General features: G+C 38.9%; 1 pseudogene; it reads right to left on the bottom strand.

The window, feature by feature from the left end:
• The window catches only part of LOC100474300, a 31040-nt pseudogene extending 24796 nt beyond the window's left edge, over window positions 1-6244 (bottom strand).
• Window positions 6245-6444: the final 200 nt, after the last annotated feature.

Here is a 6444-nt window from a genome sequence, read left to right on the forward strand (position 1 = left end):
TCTTGGCAAAGCTCAGTGAATAGCTGAGTACAAGGGCCTAAGTAATCTGGCTTCTTGCTAATTCCTCACCTTGCTTCAGTCCTGCTGGCCTCCTTGCCATTACTGCATAAATGCAGGTGGAGCCTCTCACTCACTAGTCTCTCAGCAAAAAGGCTCTTCCTCACACACCCACATGACTAACTCCCTCTTTTTCTTCAAGTCTCTCATGATTACCCCATTTGGAAATGCAATATGCCCTCTTCCTGTGACATTCCCAATGCACTCACTCACTCCATTTTATCGCAAGGAACACATCAAATAACAATTTACTCTTTTACACGTATTTTTCCATTATTTACCTCTCCTCCTTTCTACCAATAAACAAACATATAAATAAATAAATAAATAATAAACAAATAGCCTACAGTAGGATAGATATGGTGGGGAGAGGGAAAGGTGAACAGGCAGGTCACAGAAGACTTTTAGAGCAGTGAAACTATTCCATATGATACTACAATGGTGGCTATGTGTACATTATATATTTGTCAAAACCCATAGAAAATGGAGCACCAAGAATGAGCCCTAATATAAACTGTGGTCTTTGGGTCGTACAAATGTACCACCCTGGTGTGGAATTGCTAGTGACAGAGGCTTTATATGGGGTAAGGGGTATAAGAGAGCTCTACGTATTGCCTATTCAATTTTGTTGTGAACCTGAAGCTGCTTTAAAAAAAAATAGTGTACTGGGGCACCTGGGTGGCGCAGTCGTTAAGCGTCTGCCTTCGGCTCAGGGCGTGATCCCAGCGTTCTGGGATCGAGTCCCATGTCAGGCTCCTCCCACTGGGAGCCTTTCTTCCTCTCCCACTCCCCCTGCTTGTGTTCCCTCTCTCGCTGGCTGTCTCTCTCTCCTTCAAATAAATAAATAAATAAAATCTTAAAAAAAATCTCTAAATTTTGGGAAATAATTAGCACAAATATAACTGAAAATAGAGTAATATTCAGAATATATTCAGAACTTCTAAATGTAAAATTAAAAATATAAACTCAATCAAAAAATAGGATAAGACATGAAAAGAAATTCCAAGAAAGGAAACATGAATGAATATAAAATACCTTATATCTGAAAAAGAAAATGTGAATCAATAGTACATTTTCTAAAATGAGTTTCCATGTCACACACACTGATAATAATATTCATAATAATCACAATAATTAATTGAAAAGTATGTTGAGCAATAATACCTAGCTTACATTTCTGGTGATATCTAAAGTGATACAGCTGCTTGACATAATAATGTCACAATATCTACAGTATTGCTTCACAGTCTTTGTTTAAAATTCCTTAAAATATCTCAGTATTTCCTTCCCTAGGCATAGTTACCTTGGAGAATATCTCTGGTTACACTGAGTAAAAAGGCTAAGGGGAAGAACCAAAGTCCATACATCAGAAATTATTATAGGAGAGTCTCGTAGGGATATCTATTATGTAACCAAAATCCCCCCATCTACACTCCCCAGATTTTTTATAATGTAAATTATTAAAATAAAACACTGAAAATCTTTTGGTATAATGCCTCTTTTCAAAGTTGTCTTTAAATTGACAATCACTAGAGAATTTTAGCTATTACTAATTCAATGTTTCCCAACCCTGGCTGAGTTTCAAAATCTGCTGGGAGGATTTAAAGATTCCTGGTGCCCAGACCATTTCCCAAACTAATTATATTGGTATTCCTGCGGACGAACTCTGGCATCCAGATTTTTTAAAACTCCCTAGGTGATTCCAATGCACAAACAGGTTGAAAAATATTCCTTTGGGTAGAAATTAAAGATGTGTGGTAGATGAGGAATGAAGTAGGCTAACTGATGTCCCTCCAAAAAATGTGTCCAGGTTCTAATCCCCAGAACCTGTGACTATTGCCTTATATGGTGAAAAAAAGTGAATGTTGTCTTCTATGACAAAAAATTATGTGTGTGTGTATATATATATATATGACATACATGTCTTGAGAGGAGCAGCTATTCTTGGATTGGATTACACAGATGAACCCTAAAATGTAATCATATGTATCCTTATAAGAGAGGAGGAGGGAGTTTAGGGACGGATACATGGAGGAGAGGACATCCACAGAGTAGAAGATGATGTGAAGGTGGAGGCAGAGATTGGAGATATGTAGCTGAAAGCCAAGGAACGCCAAGGATTGCTGGCTGCCACCAGAAGCTAGAAAGAAGCATAGAATGGATTCTTCCTCAGAGCCCTTGAGGGAGTGCGGCCGTACCGACATCTTGATTTCAAACTTCTGACCTCTAGAACTGAGAGAGAATAAATCTATGTTGTTTCAAGCGTGTTAAAGCAACCACTTGAAACCAATACAAGGAGGAATAAAATTATTTTTCAGGGAATTCCCCATGTCATTAAGGCAGGGTAGATATAGTCTTCTCAGGTAAATGGCTAGCAGGAAACATACATAGCACCTGTGTCATGCCTGCTACTGTCTTGTGTACTTGCTGGGCAAAGGAACTCACACACTCACCAACGGCAACAGGCAGGATATCCATATATATCCAGCAGAATGATCACCCCTCCATCCTTTCACCATTTGTACAGAGGTATATTTTGGCCTGGGACCATCTTGCTAAACGAGAGGAACTTCAGAAGCGATTCTAAGCATAACAAAGAAGTTAAAAACATGCAGCCAACTATGTAATAATGGAAACATCTGGCACAGGAATTAATCTTCAGTGACCTGAGGAGCTCAACTAGGGAGTTTGCATATCAACGTTTAAAGCTGTTCCTCAGAGTTCCTGTTGAACTAGCCTTTTCCTAAATGATCAGAAAGTGGATGTGTGGTGTTTGTGTGGGGGTAAGCCTCCCAGGTCATCAGTTTCTCTCTTTTTAGCACTTTGTATATTTTAAACTGACTTAAATCTCTCAACAACCCTGTTTCATAGGTATTATTATTATCCTCATTTACAGATGGGGAAACTAGGTTCAGAATCGTTACCTACCTTGTTCAATGCCATGAAAATGTTAATGGCAGAGCTGAGATTTGTGCTCTTAACCACAAGGCTACGCTGCAGCAATGGGGACTTTGAAGTTTCCGTGTGTCAGATGTGGTGAGCCAGGGCCACACTCCTGGGCATTGACCTATGCGGTTCCACAGATCCCCACACTTAGAAGGGTCCCATAATTGGTTAATTCATCTTGAAATCTTAATTTTTGACAAAGGACCCCATATTTTCGTTTTGCCCTGGGCCCTGCAAATTTTGTAGCCAGTTCTGCTCTGAATCTTTGGGATTCTTATAATTTATTTTTATCCTCTAGTTTCCCTTCCTTACTATGGGAAGTGCTTATGTGCATATGACATCTAGTAATAGATTTTGAAAAACTATATTTCAGAGATTCTAAACGCATCCTTTAACATCATTTTTTAACATCACTGATTTTCAGATGCACCTTTCAAAAACTGGTGTTACATTCAATGTTGGTCAGGTGGCAGTCCTGATTTAGTAGCTATTACCTACACTCATGCAAAGATAATCATTGCTTTTGATATTATCATTAAATTGAGTTATCTACATTGTTGGAATAGCACATGTTGTGTTTAACTGCCACTCAAAATGTCTTCAAAAAGATTAATCTGAGATTAAAAGGGAAAAAAAAACCTTTATGAATTATTACCAGACAACCTGTTAAAAAGCAAACCTGAGTTTATTTGACCACACTGCAAGAAGGGAAAATACCACCTTGGCAGGGTCTTTGAACTACCTTAGGGGGAGTCAGAAGTCAGATATGTATAAACATTGTGGGGAATCTGGGCTCAAGTGGTTTAACGTGGGTCCTTTATTGCAGAAAACTGATGGGAATTAGGCAATGTTTGTGAGGTTTTTGTAAGTCATTCACTTTGGGTTTCAGGAATTTCCTGAAGCAAGGTGCAAAGTCATTTATGGGTTTACAAACTTATCCTTTTTTCCCCTCTTCCCTTTTCTTTATTTTAATTCAGTGTAGTTAACATACAGTGTTATATTAGTTTCAGGTGTATAATATAGCCATTCAACAACTCCGTATATTACTCAGACTTGCCTTTCTTGAAACAAACAACAAAATCATGGGCTACAGGTTACCTCAATCTGTTTTTAAAATTATAGTTTACTGTGTTCCCAGAAAGTCTATATTTTATACTAATGGGGCATTACTACAACTCCATATTCTGTTATAGAGCAAAAACCAAAAGCTTGACATCCCTGCTACTTGTTACTAAAGTATTGACGTCATCTAAGATCCATAGCAAAGGCAGAATCTTAGCTTTCATCATTCCACCCCCAAGTTTAATAAATCAGAAGTTACATTTTAGCAAGGTCCTCATTGTATTAGTTTGGGTTGGCCAGAGAAATAGACCAATTGTGTGTGTATGTATATATAAATGAATAAATAAAATATATATATATAATTATGTGTTATATATATTTATTATATAGTATATATACTATATGTTTCATATAATAGTATAGTAATAGAGTATATTATATAGTATATAATTCATTATAAGGAACTGTTTCATGCCAATTGGCTAAAAGTCCCAAGATCTGCAATTAACAAGCTGAAATCTCAGGCAAGCCTGTGGTATAACTCTAGTCAGAGTCTGAGTCTGAAGGAAGGAGAACACAGATTTCTCAGCTTTAAGACATTGAGGCAGAAAGCGTGAATTCTCCTTTACTCAGCCTTTCGTTCTATTCCGGCCTTAACCAATTGGATGAGGCACACCCATAATATTGAGGAGAGCAATCTGCTTTACTCAGGCTACTAATTCAGAAATAAAACATCGCACAAGTAAAAGAAGCCGTTAACTTTTGGCACCAAATTTGTGCAACAGGGTAACCAATCAAAGTAAATATAATGCGCCTGAAGGCAGTAGAGATTGCCAACCCCTTAGAAGAGAGGGATTAAATTTTAAAGAACCAAGAAGTTAGTAAGATAGATTCATGTGACTGGCCAGACCATTGTTCAATTGTTGACACTCAATTTGTCAGAAAATTTGCATTTTGGACAGAGCTGTTTAACTTCCCTGTGATTTAATTGAGTGAATGAATAAGAGTTTAATAAATTTAGAACAATCTAGCCTCAAAACTTGAAGAGTGTTAGAAGCTTGGAAGAATACCCCAGAGCTATAAGAGAACACTTTTAAAAAAGAAATCCTGCTGCACCATCAACAGTCTTGGGGACACAGAAAATATTGCATGGAAAAATCAATATATCAATGACTCCAAGTTGAAAACAATTCAAAATTCAGACATTGAATTTACGAATTTAAAGATACTTTAGTAATACCTTAACTAGTTTATTCCATTACTATTTCTATTGTAGATTATAAGAGTGACTAATTCATGATAAAATTTTATTTAAATAAACCTATAGTTCTCTAATAAGTATAAAACAATAATTTATACTAAACCTCATGTCTTAGCTTAGTTTTTCTTTTTAATTATATATATATATATTTTTTTTTGGTGGCTTCTCATAGCAGAACTGAGTTTGCAATGCCAGGCCCATCTTGGGAGCCCCAGAGGTGGGCCCCAGAGTCCAAGGCACAGAAGGAAGGAAGCCACTTCAAGCAAAGAGTGACCATCTCAGGAAGCCAAATGTCCCCAAGAGATCTGGCTGTGTCAGGGGCCCAGAGCCTCTGGCCAGGAGGTTCCTGAGGCAGAAAATACCAGGAAGAATGGGCTCTGGGCACCATGTTCCACCCCTTAAACGGGACTGGCTTCTGACACAGGTTGGTGCCACAGTGCACTCCCCATGCCAAACACGGTAGGTGTAGAAGTTGTTGGCGAAGGTGCCGTGGAGGCCGTGTGAGTCTAGCAGCAACTGCACATTCTCCAGGCAACATCAGCCATTGATAAGAAGCCCACCGTGCTTGGGGATGATGCCCCTCACACCAGCTGTTCAGCATGTTTGAGAAGGCTTTGACCTTAAGAGTTCATTTGAGTTCAAGTCCCCCATGAGCTTGAAAGACGATGAGATGTGGATGATGTCCTGCTGCGTCAGAACCAGTGCCAGCTTCAGCATCTCTTGGTTCCAGTCTGTGCAGCCTTCCACATATGAATTATGTTCTCTCTTTCTTGTTTGACAGAATATCCATTTTTCTGCTGAATGTGTGTTTAACCCCTTTGAATAACAGGGCCTCCCTTTGGCTCAGCTGCTCCTGCTACCGTTGGCCAGAAGCAGCTGAAAGCCTTTTGGACGTGGGAATGAAGCTCGGGAACGCATGCGCTTGGCCCATAAGTAGCTACAGAGTCCAGAAGCAGCTGACTGGACAAAGCATCCACTGCTGGGACCTATGTGCAACAAATTTTGACATCCTAGCAACTTAAGCTTGCAATTATCAAAGAGGTCCTTCTCTTTGCATGGTCGTCTCCAAGGGGATCAGGGTCTGCCACCTGGACACTCTTCAGTACAAGAAAGTCACT

This window comes from Ailuropoda melanoleuca, chromosome 1 (genome assembly GCF_002007445.2).
Source record: "Ailuropoda melanoleuca isolate Jingjing chromosome 1, ASM200744v2, whole genome shotgun sequence".
Lineage (NCBI taxonomy): Eukaryota > Metazoa > Chordata > Mammalia > Carnivora > Ursidae > Ailuropoda > Ailuropoda melanoleuca.